This window comes from Macaca nemestrina, chromosome 19, assembly GCF_043159975.1.
Source record: "Macaca nemestrina isolate mMacNem1 chromosome 19, mMacNem.hap1, whole genome shotgun sequence".
Lineage (NCBI taxonomy): Eukaryota > Metazoa > Chordata > Mammalia > Primates > Cercopithecidae > Macaca > Macaca nemestrina.
The window spans coordinates 80,479,283-80,491,686 of NC_092143.1; the positions used below are offsets into that span (position 1 = coordinate 80,479,283).

A 12,404-nucleotide genomic window follows, 5' to 3' on the forward strand; every position below is an offset into this window, starting at 1 on the left:
TGTGGTTTTATCTACCTTTGGTCTTTGATGTTGGTGACCTACAGATGGGGTTGTGGTGTGGATGTCCTTTTTGTTGATGTTGATGCTATTCCTTTCTGTTTGTTAATTTTCCTTCTAACAGTCAGGTCCCTCAGCTGCAGGTCTGTTGGAGTTTTCTGGAGGTCTACTCCAGACCCTGTTTGCCTGGGTATCACCAACGGAGGCTGCAGAACAGCAAAGATTGCAGAACAGCAAAGATTGCAGAACAGCAAATATTGATGCCTGATCCTTCCCCTTCGTCCCAGAGGGGCACCTGCTTATATGAGGTGTCTGTCAGCCCTTACTGGGAGGTGTCTCCCAGTTAGGCTACTCGGGGGTCAGGGACCCACTTGAGCAGGCAGTCTGTCCATTCTCAGAGCTAAAATGCCATGTTGGGAGAACCTGCTCTCTTCAGGGCTGTGAGACAGGGACGTTTGAGTCTGCAGAAGTTGTTTGCTGCTTTTTGTTTAGCTAAGCCTTGCCCACAAAGGTTGAGTCTAGAGGCAGTAGGCCTTGCTGAGCTGTGGTGGGCTCTGCCCAGTTTGAGCTTCCCCGGCTGCTTTGTTTACCTACTGAAGCCTCAGCAATGGTGCAGGCCCCTCCCCCAGCCAGGCTGCTGCCTTGCAATTCGATCTGAGACTGCTGCGCTAGCAGTGAGCAACTATCCGGTCTCTGTGGGTGTGGGACCCACTGAGCCAGGCACGGGAGAGAATTTCTTTGTCTGCCAGTTGCTAAGACCTTGGGAAAAGCACAGTATTTGGGCAGAGTGTCCCGTTTTTCTAGGTACAGTCTGTCACAGCTTCCCTTGGCTAGGAAAGGGAAATCCCCTGACCCCTTGTGCTTCCTGGGTGAGGTGATGCCCCGGCTTGCCCTCTGTGGTTACACCCACTGTCCAACCAGTCCCAATGAGATGAATCGGGTACATCAGTTGGAAATGCAGAAATCACCCGTCTTCTGCCTTTATCACGCTGGGAGCTGCAGACTGGAGCTCTTCCTTTTCGGCTATCTTGGAACGGATCCTGATTTTATATTCTTATAAAACTATCTGGTGATTCTGTGCAGAATATACTAAGGTTATATTGATTGGCTCATATCCTCTAACATCCTCATATCCTGTAATATTGATGTGAGTCAATCAATATAACCTTAGTATATTCTGCAGAGTTAGAATCACCAGATAGTTTTAAAAGTTACTGCTGCATAGGTTCCATAACCAAAGATTCTGACTCAAATGATCTGGAGTTGGGCCTGGACATCAGTATTTTGTGATAGCTTCCCAAGTGATTTTAATGAGTACCAGGATTGAGACCTACCCTAACATAAAACATAAAGATAGTACAAATGAGGGAAAATAATAGCTCAATCACTTAATTCACTTATGAATATAGTTGCAAAAATAAAATATCCTTATATAGAATTCACCTGTCATCAAAAATAATGACTTCTACTAAATAGACAATTTCAGAAACACATGAATGATTCCCTCACAGAAAATGTATGCACATAATTTATTACATTACAGTTCTGGTAGAGAAAACCCATAGGAACATATCAATAGATGCTGAAATTTTAACAACCAAATAAAAGCTTTTAATAGGAATGGAAAAGAATTACTGAGATGTGCTAAGGTCTGCTTGGTGGATATTAATAATGTTTACCCGTATCTGCTTTCTGTTTTCTTCCAGGCATTCAGGCAGTTATATTTCCCAGTCCCCTTGCGGTTTTCTGGGTGGAGTCTGTGAGTCGTTTCGGTTAACGGGCTGGGAATGGAAGACGTGCGTCACTACTGTGCCAAAGCACCGAAGAGTCGAGGTATGAGAATGCCATACGCTCTCTTCCTCTACTGTGGTGACCCAGAAGGCTTTCTGTTGTGATGGCAGTGCCATGGGATGGAAAGCCTACTTTCTATCACTTCCTGGAGGTGTGTCCAGAACCACAGCTGGCTTTCTGGGAGTGAGAAATAAATGTGTAAAACCACTGAGATTTCAGAGTAGTTTGATATCACAGTATGACCTGCCTTGACCAGGAGTTGTAGGAAAACTTTTCCTACAAAGGGCCGGATATTTTAGATTTTACAAGTCATATGGTCTCTGTCACAACTACCAACATTTTTCCATTGTAGCAGAAAGCAGCCATAGATAATATATAAATGAAAGAGCATGGCTGTGTTCCGATGAAATTTTGTTAACAAAAATGGGTGGTAGATTTGGCCCACGGACCATCATTTGCAGACCTCTGCTCTTGACAAATACTTTTGTATACTCAGATTTTATTACAAATATAATTCAAAATGATAAAATCCTAAAACCTTTTCAGCTAAAAGTAGGAATAACCAGGGTTGTCCACTATTGCCACTTAATGACACTATTTTAGAGGGTCTAACTAGTACAATATGATAAGACATTTAAGCAATTGGTATAAATGTGGGCAAAAGGCTGATTGTGGTGGTTCACACCTGTAATCCCTGCACTTTGGGAGGCTGAGGCAGGTGGATCATGAGGTCAGGAGTTCAAGACCAGCCTGGCCAAGATGGTGAAACCCCGTCTCTTCTGAAAATACAAATAATTAGCCAGATGTGGTGGCGGGTACCTGTAATCCCAGCTACTCAGGAGGCTGAGACAGAGAATTGCTTGAACCTGGGAGGTGGAGGTTGCAGTGAGCTGAGATTGCACCATTGCACTCCAGCTGGATGACACAGAGACTCCATCTAAAAAAAAAAAAAAAGGCAAAACAGTTTTTCTGATAACATAATTAAATACCCAGAAAATCCAAGAAACACTAGTAAAAACGACTAAGATTTATGTGACAATATGGTAAGATGACTGAATATAATAGACACACAATAGTCAATAACCTTGCTGTGCGTGCGTGTGCACATGTGTAAATAAATCCCCTGTATATTCCCAGTAGCAGTATTCTACACAGTGAAATGGGAAGTGTTCACAATAGCAGTAAAAATTACACAGTAATTAGGAGTAAATTTAACAAGAAAGATATATCATGTAAAGAATAACAGAACTGAACAGATGCGAAGACATCTGCTGACTCCGTTTCTGGTTGGGGGGAGCTGCACAGCCACATGAGGAAGGGCGGAGAATTGGGACCACTTTGGATCCACCTACCGCACCGGGATTATCAGCTTTGACGGCCCCATGACCAAGCATGACTGTGTTACCAGCGTTGGATGCCTCAGTTTTGTGTTGAGGTAGTATTTGCAGTGGAATAAAAGTCAAACGTGTTGTACATATCATGGTCATGGTCAGGGTTTCATAGAGTAAAACCACTTGAGAATCGAATGTGTAGGTAAGAGAAGGGTGAGAGAAGTAACATAGGTCATTTTGCGGGTTCTACCATTTTCAATGAGCACAGAGGCATTTTTCTAGTTCATGATGTAACAGAGAACAAGGACACTGGGAGCTGGAGCTGCCCTCTATGGTGTGGCTTGTTAGGCCATGACAGGTTGCACGTCCTCAGGTGCTGTTATAGCCTCAGTGTCATCGCCTTTCCAACATTCTGAATGACTGTCACACAAGTAAGAAAGCATTCTCTGTCAGCCCCACTGTGAATGAGGAAAGAACCCTGGGGCTGGGAGGCCTGAGGCAGGCAGGGCCTGCTGGTGAGCCTGTGTCCTTCACGCACCTCTTGTCCCAGAGGCTCAGGCCACTGCTGTCACTGGCAGATAATAATGGGACATAAACTCACCTCTTATTAGGTCTCCAACTGATCCCTTAATAAGCCATCCAGAATGTGCACCCAGATGCTTTTATGAGAAAATTCATTAGGTTGCTCTGTACAAAAGAAGCATGTGCTGAAAGTCGATGAAACTTCTGGGGTCCCTAATAACCAGTCTTCCTGCCGTTGTTACTAAATGTCGCCAGTTGTCTTTCATTTTTTTCTGGTGGCACTAGTGCTTAATTGAAACCCATCAATCAGTTCTATCAACTTGTCAGAATGTGTGGAGCTGGGACTGTGCTCAGCACCAGGCTTAGCGTCTTTGAGATGACAGAAAATGTATGTGACACAGTCACTACCTTCAAAGAATCGGAAGTCTGTTTAGGAGCAGTGAAGTGAACACTCAGGGCATAGTTATGGGAGAAATCAGGCTGTGCAGGGCTGAGCTCAGGAGATTATGGGCTTTGGAAAGGAGAGATCCATGTGGGCTGGAGCAAGAGGCGAGGTGAGCCCAGCCTGAGATGACCAGTGGGGTTTAGATATGTGGAAGGGAGAAGGGAGGGCATTCTCGGGGTGGGTCAGGGCCTGGGGAAATATAGGAAGGTGGGATTCAGGTTGGTGTAAGTTGGGGACAGTGAGGGTCTCAGGCCATCAGAGGGTGGGCTTTGGAGCGTGCAGGGGACAGGGAGGAGCTGGTGGTGAGTTGTGTGCAGTGCCACGGGACCTCCCAATGCGGCACGCAAAGCCCCACTGTTCTCATCCACGTTCAAACCTGCTGTTGGGCGGGCGTGCCGTGAGCTGGGAGGAGCGGGAGCCGAGGGTGCTAAGGGCACCGTGTGGAGCAGTTCTCACTGCAGAGCTGGTCAGGGAGTGTCTGGATGGTTTGGGGCAACTTCCTGAATCTCTCTCCCTTGGTTTTTCTCGTTTATAAAATGGGAGTAATGACAGGTTGCTGGGAGTGTAAGTATTTAACACATGGACTGAAATGTGTGTGCAATATATATGCATATCTAATATATATGATTATATTATTTAATGATTTGCAAGTATATATTTATGATGCACAGTTTATAATAATTTATAAGTCTATATTTCTTTTTTTTTTTTTTTTTTGAGATGGAGTCTTGCTTTGTCGCCCAGGCTGGAGTGCAGTGGCCGGATCTCAGCTCACTGCAAGCTCCGCCTCCCGGGTTCACGCCATTCTCCTGGCTCAGCCTCCCGAGTAGCTGGGACTACAGGCGCCTGCCACCTCGCCCGGCTAGTTTTTTGTATTTTTTAGTAGAGACGGAGTTTCACTTTGTTAGCTAGGATGGTCTCGATCTCCTGACCTCGTGATCCGCCCATCTCGGCCTCCCAAAGTGCTGGGATTACAGGCTTGAGCCACCGCGCCCGGCCAAGTCTATATTTCTATTGCACAATTTATAATATAATTTACATTCATGAAATTATATTTGTATATTATATAGAAGTAGATGTATCATTATTTATGAAAATCATAATACACATTTTAATGACCCCCACATTCATGGGCTTGTCCCTGGTTCCTTTTACTTATGAAACCTCTACCTGGAAAGAAAAAAATGGGTGAGGATTTATCTCCAGGTAGATAGGAAAAAATAAATCATACTGTGTAGTGTGCTGCAGCTTTTAGTGCCTGTAAATTATCTTTGTTTTATCTTTATTTCACAGACAAGGCCACTGAGGCACATGGAAGTGAGTGGGCTCCCCCAGCCCTGACCCAGTCAAGACCAGAACCAGGTCCCAGCCTGCCTCTGCTCCAAGGCACCGTGACGCTTGGGGGGGGCCAGCATAATTCCAAATAGACTCTTTTCCTCATAATCTCAGGCCATGACCACGTACTTTCGGCTTCGTTTTTTTGGCAAGATTCTTTTTGTGAGCTTGTGCCTAGATAATGAGGACCTGTGAGGAGTCCCGGCCAGCATACGGTCACTGCCACGTGGGCCCCAGGCCAGAGACACCTCCCGTCTCCTAGGAACGGATTCCAGTGGCCCTGGTCACTGGCCAGCACACCTATGGGGGAGACACGAACCCCCTTCACCCACACGGAACCAGCACCATCTTTGCATTGTATATTTTGTATAAAAAGAGCTCCAATGTGGGAGCATTTCCTTTTTTTGTCTAGAATTGTCCAGATGGTTGACACCGTCATTACGTGGACCGAGTTAATTACATTCAAACTTGCTTTTGTCCTAAGCGAGCGTTACTTCTGTGACTTTTTACACACAGCTTCCTGAACACAGGGAAGAAAATATTAGCCTGGATCTCATCTTCAGCTCATCATCTTTACAAAGAAGGTACCAGCTGTTTGTGAACCCGCAGGGCATTAAATGCGCAGGAGCCTTGGGCGGGAGCATGGAGACAAAGATCCACAGGTTCCACCCAGGCTTTCTGAGCAAACAAAACCAGGGAAGGCAAACACAGGTTTTTGTCCTGACCCCATGGTTCTAGCCAAGTGCTGTTTCGCTAGGGTTGACCTCACAGAGCCGAAGAGTGTGGCGTGAATTGCCAAGTTGACTGGGGCCATCCGGTGTGCCAGGGGTTACTCGGCCCTCCTCCCATGGCCAGTCTGCCTCTCACCTTCACACCCTGCCTCGCGGCCCAGGGGCCTTGGCGCAGGGGGCTGAGGGAGACGTCGGCAGGTTCCATCTCCCAGCAACAGCGTCGCTTTGAGGGGTGGTTTCTGAGCCCGCTCAGCCAAGATCAGTCATAGCTTCCTCCTTCTCCTCCCCCCCGCAGACCTAGATAGGTTTATTTTCTACATGTAAGTTATTGAAAATAGTCAAAGGCTCATCAAGACTTTGAAGAAATTCTTTCTTATGAACTCTTGTCCTTTTAATTGGCAGGAAGTAAATTCATGTAAAACAGTTTTGCGATCGCACGAGCAGATAGGAGCGATCAGAAAATGTGCTCATCCTCATCTCCCAGCTCGACTTTCATGTGACGGGGAAGTCCTCCATCCTAATGTCAACACTTCCTGCTTCAAATCCTGGCTGCTTATTTGATCCGATGAAACTCTTCTTTGCCTGCGTCTGCTCTAACCCCAGAGATCTGCAATCATATCAAATGGATTCATGTGTGGCTCTCTTGCCGCTGTGCCTAAGCCTGACATTTTGGGCCACATGCACTGGAGATGCAGGACAGGCTTCTAAACCACGTGAGCAGAGAGTGCGGACACACGGCGCGCCTTTATCTCCGTCCCAGGGTTCACAAGATCAATCACAATATTGTTCCGGCTGACCCTGGGAGGAAAAGTCATGAAACCCAATCCATGCCCCGTCCTCCCAGGGAATTCAGGAAGCAAACTGCAGTCAAAGATTGAATGAGTGAGGACTGGAAGGGGAATTGCCCCTGGAAACCAGTCTGCAGGCGGCTTCCTTTTCTCCTGAAACATGCCTTTTATTTGACTTTTGAGTTGCGGTCTCACTCTGTCAACTGGGCTGGGACGCAGTGGCATCCCGAGTTGCTTGGATTACAGGTGTGAGCCACTGGCTCTCAGGTCCAAAACATGCCCTTTATTTTTATTATTTACTTATTTATTATTTATTTTTGGAGACAGGGTCTTGCTCTGTCACCCAGGCTAGAGTGCAATGGCACTACCGTAGCTCACTGCAGCCTTGAACTCTTGGGCTCAAGCAATCCTATTGCTCCAGCCTCCTGCGTAGCTGGGACCACAGGCACATGCCACCACACCCAGCTAATTTTTTTATTTTTCTGTAGGGACAAGTTCTCTCTATCTTGCCCAGGCTGGTTTTGAACTCTTAGGCTCAAATGATTCTCACACCTCAGCCTCCCAAAGTGCTGGCATTATAGGCATGAGCCACATGCCCAGCCTGAAGCATGCCTTTCAAATGGGAGTTCATGATTTTGTAATACCCTGAAATAGTTGACAGGCCTCTTAAAGCTGGTGCTGTTGTGAGGTGGGTCTGAGGGGAGCGAGGGGAGAGCTTCAGTTTGTCCTCTGGAAAGAGTGAGGCAGAGCCCGCCTGAACTCCAGGGGCAAAGTGGGTGGCTGGGGCTCCTCCCTGGGGAGGCTGAGCACCGTGGGCTTGGCTGGGAGCCCAGAATTTAGGTTTCCTGTATTTTCTTTAGAACAAGCTTCCCCAATTTGGTTTAGAAAGTTGCCTTTCTACAATGGAAGAATTTCCAGCAGTCTCTTCCCAAGTGTCCAGGGCATGCCTGTTACCGCGGCTTTTCCATCAGAAGTGTTGGAGGGTCCCGAGTTGTCTGCACCGTTCAAAGGAGACTAGTATTTATTTAGCATTTACTAAGTGCCAGGCACGACGCTAAACACTTCCTGTAAATATTAACCCATTAAATCTGCATGACAACCCTATGGGGTAGCTATTCTCTTTTATCCAAATTTTACAAATGGGGAAACTGAGGCACAGGGCGGTTATGTAATTTGCTTACTGACACAAGCATGAGATGAGACATTGGCCATTATAGATCTTTTCATGGTGTCGTTTTGAGCCAAGCTGCCAATAAGACAACCGTGTCCGGCCCCCTAAGTTCCTGCCTCTGCTCCTGCCTGTCTGGGGTGGTTCTGCTTCCTTTTATATTGTCCGTTTCAGGGATCCTTTCGGTCAACTGTTTAATTTCACCTCAGGGTGGTCTCTTTTTCTTCAAAATGGAATTGGTTCCAGGGTAATGCGTGGGGGAGTCCTCGCCACCGTGGAGGGGCTGCCCTGCAGGGGCACTGGGCCCATCTGAACAGGTTATTCATTCTTCCTCAGAAGCAGCACGCGGGCCTTCCTGAAGTGCTCATTCATCTTCAGGGAAGGTGGGTGAGAAGGGCATGGTCAGCCCAGTCTCATTTTATGTCTGCTCAGTTCGTAGGCTGTGCATCCCTCAAACATCCTAAGATCCTAGGAAGTCATAGAGCCAATCAGCCTGTTGTCACTCAGTTTCTTCAAATATGGAATACCATCAGGCTCATGGGTTGGGAGAAATATACGGCCAAAGCCCTAATAAGCACTTTAAAAAAGCAAGAACTCTTGCGAGCCTTCCTGCAGGATGGACCCTGGCGGTGCTGAAGGGTAAACTGAGGCTGATGTCTGGGGAGTGTTTGGGATGGTGTTGGTGGGGGCAGCCTGGGGACGCTGCCTTCCCCACCCAGCCATTGTCTGTCTAGGGCTGCCCTGAACAGGCGTGTTTCATGTTAGGAGCTCCACAAATACACATAACTGCAGAATAAATGATTCAAATAATGAAATCTATCAGGTTTGTACGGGAGTTTAACCGGCGCCCAGCCCAGGGCAGCCTCCCGGTTGTACTCCCCGAGTGCCCGTCTGCCCCCTGGATAGTGTCTTACCTTCCTCACCGCCTAGGCCCTGGCTTCCCAGAGGATGGGAGGGCAGCTCCTTCACTGAAGGGGATGCCCTCCTTTAAGTGATGTAGCTATTTCTAGACTGTTCTCAGATCTTTGGTTTTCCCTGCTCCCTTCTCACACACACAGGGAAAGCAGAACCTGCTGGGGAGAACTGGGAGCTTTCAGGGCCAGCGTTCCCGTGTCTAGCCTGCCTTCCTCCCTCCCCAGCCTCCTCCTCATCCCAGGCTCCTGGTGCTCCTGGCTGCTCCCCGCTCGCCTCCACAGACTTCTCTGGGACCATTTCTTCTCTGCCTGTGTCTCTCTGCTCATTCTATGCACTCCTTCCATCTGCATTCAGATGTTCTCAGGCGTCTTTCATAGTTTCAAAAAGAGAATTCCCCTGACCGACGTTCCCGCATCGCCTCTCCTCTTTATGGCCTCCGTGTGCTGGTTTGCCCCCTCCTCCTCTCCTCTCCCTTATTCACAGATCCTGTCACCCCCAACACAGCTCTCAGCAAGGCCACTGAGGACCTCCTCGTGGCTCTGGGACCGATGACTCCTAGCGGCATGTGACGCTGCTGACCTCCTTGTTCTGGAAACATTTGCTCAGCCTCGATGCCGCTGCAGATCCTCTTCTAGTTTCTTCTCCCATGGGAGGTGTCCCTACAACACCTTTGCCAGCCTTCTTCGGCTCTGCCTGAGCTTCTTTGGTCCTGGCTCCTCTTCCCTTCTCAGGCTCCCTGCCCCATGATCGGCAGGATCTCTTCCCAGGGCTTGGAGCCCCGCTGTGTCCTCTGACAGCTCAGGTCTAAGTGTCCTGCCAGTTGTCTCCCTGAGCGCCTCACACCTGCAGCTCCCCCTGGATGTGCGTGGTTGCCTCAGACTCAGCAGGTCCACTACAGGGCTCCAGCTTCTCACACCTATGCTCCTTGCTGTGTCCTGTCTCAGGTGAACGGGACCATTCTCTACCCAGTGGCCCTATCCAGAACTCGGAGGGTGTCCTTTGACTTCCCCAGCTTTCTTACCCTGCATTTTGACACCATGCAATGAATCACAAAGTCCTGTGAATTCTCCCAAATGCATCCTGTCTGTCCCCGTGTCCCTTTCCCCTGAGATCCCCACATTCAGGCCACCGCCGGTTCTTGTCCAGTCGCCGCACCTGCTCCTAGGTCTGTCTGTCTTAAAATTACTATGTTTTCAATCCATTATCCAGACTAAATCTGGGGTGATCTTTTCAAAATGCACATATAAGTCACCCCCGATTAAAATTTCCAAAAGATTCCATGTATTTGGGATGAAGTCTGAACTTCTTAACTTAGGTGAGTCTTCATGACCTGGACCCTACCTCCTTCTACTGCCATCTCCTGTCCTGCTCATCCATGGCAGATTTTTACCTTCCTCAAAAAATAAAATGTGGGGCCATCTAAGTCTCCTCTGTGTGACTTGGCCAGCCACACACACAACGACCACCCTAATCGCTGGGGTTTTTGAGCTGAGTTTTTGGCAGCTCCCAGTGGTAGGCTGGGAATGTCACCATCCTCTTGGAGAGCCCGTGGCGAGTTCTTTATAGCTGGCAGGACCTCTGAGGTGTCACCCTGAGGCTTAGCAGTTTTCTCGTCATCTTCACTCCCTAACTAAGAAAGAGGGAGTGAAAGAGGGTGGTGAATACTTCAATATTTAAAAGCACCAAACACAACAAAATGTATGTGGACATCGTCATTATTACTATCCTGACTTAATGAACTCTGTCCTCTCCTTTTTTGGCTGGAAGAACATAAAAGTCCCAATGAAAGGAAACAGATGTAGTTGCTTTGAGCATTTCCAAAGGAAACTGCAGTAAAACGTGAACCATCGCCCTGTGAAAGCCTGTTGTGTAATGGAGATGTCCTGATACCGTTTCCATCTGCCAGCTCTGTGAAAGTGGAGGGGGTGTGGAGGGGCCAGCAGAGCCCCCACATCGGAGTCCAGCAACAGCAAAGTCGTGGAAATGTTTGGGAAAAAAAGCTCAAACCACACTTCTAACCATGCTCGGTTTTTCTTGTAACCAAAAGCCATGCAAAAGAAGGGAGGTCCAAGGAGGACCTGTGGGCTGGCAATTTAAAATGGTGTTTGAACAGAGGAAGAGAAGTGAGGATGATTAGGAAGAACAGTCTTTGGTGATCAATTCATAAGCCCCAGTGAGCAGACACAAACTCAAGATTCACCCAGTGGGGAACGGGAGCCAGTGTCGCCAGCGCTCAGGAAAGGCTGTAGCTCGGTTCGCCTTCGTGAAAGCTGTGGATGGCTCACGGTCTCAGGCTTCCCATTTTCCTTACGGTGCTCAGGGTGTCTGATTCCTGGCCAGGGCCTTGGATGTCCTGGGGCAGCCCGCGTCCGCCAGTGCACGTTGGAACGGGAGAGTTGATTCCCTCTCCCAAGCCAGTAGGTGCATGGACATGGTCTCTTTCCTAAGTGTGCCTTCCTACAAAAGGTCTGAATGGTCACAGTCCTGTCTATATTTTAAAAGAAGTGCAGGCCTCCCATTTGCGCCTATTTCCCTCCCGTGCCTTCCCCATTTCCTTCTCACTTCCTACCATGGCGGTGTAGAGACTCTCGAAATCAAGACGGAAAAGAAGGAAGCTCAGTACTTCTCGCAGTGAGAGAAGCCAGTGCCGGTGCGGACGCTCTTGGCTGGTGGAATCCATGGTGGGGGTGGGGGGTGCCCTCACTGGCACGGGGCTTACAGATGCATTGGATGGTGTGAGGAGATCCCAGATGTACTTGGCCTCTGTCTGTGAGCCCCCCGTGTATGCTGTGGCCCCTACACTTCTCCTGCCCCCCCATTGTGCTCCACAGAGCTGGAAGAAAGAATGGTCCTGTTGTCACTGTCACCCAAGCAGTTGCTTCGACTGATGCCTTTGTTCTTCCAGGCTGCCCAGTTACCAAAGGGCTGGAATTAATAATTGACTAAAATTAATAGGGCAGTGCTTGTCTAAATGAAATGTGGTCTGGGCTGTATTTCAACCTGACAGTTCTTGTTCTCCTGTTGGATTTTTTTGTTGTTGTTGGTTCTGGGGCAACTTTACAAGGATGTGGGTGAGTGTGCCTCAGTTTGATTTGTGGCTCAGCTGTCTACTTTTAAATTAAAATACCTGGCAACAAAAGGCCCAGCTCTTGGGTTCAGAAAACGAATCGCAGACGTCTGAGGTGTGGCCCTGAGATTTAGTGGCAGCAGGAGTAAAATGGGTTAAAGGTTGGTTGAAAATAAAGTTAATATTCAGCACTGGTGTGTTGTGGCTGCCAAGAATACGAGCTGTGGCCGCGTTAATAAAAGTGCAATGTTTAGAGGGAGCGAGCGATGGTCTTGCTCTGGCTCTGTGGGACCACCCGCGGAGCCTGGCTGGGC

At 48.3% G+C, this 12,404-nt stretch overlaps 1 long non-coding RNA gene across 1 annotated transcript in view; it reads left to right on the forward strand.

Moving 5' to 3' along the window:
- Window positions 1-1,191: 1,191 nt before the first annotated feature.
- The window catches only part of LOC112426118 (uncharacterized), a 34,070-nt gene continuing 22,857 nt past the window's right edge, over window positions 1,192-12,404 (forward strand). Inside the window, exons 1-2 of the long non-coding RNA XR_003017397.2 lie at window positions 1,192-1,830; window positions 5,380-6,865. This is a non-coding gene — a long non-coding RNA (uncharacterized lncRNA). The remainder of the gene's footprint in view (window positions 1,831-5,379; window positions 6,866-12,404) is intronic.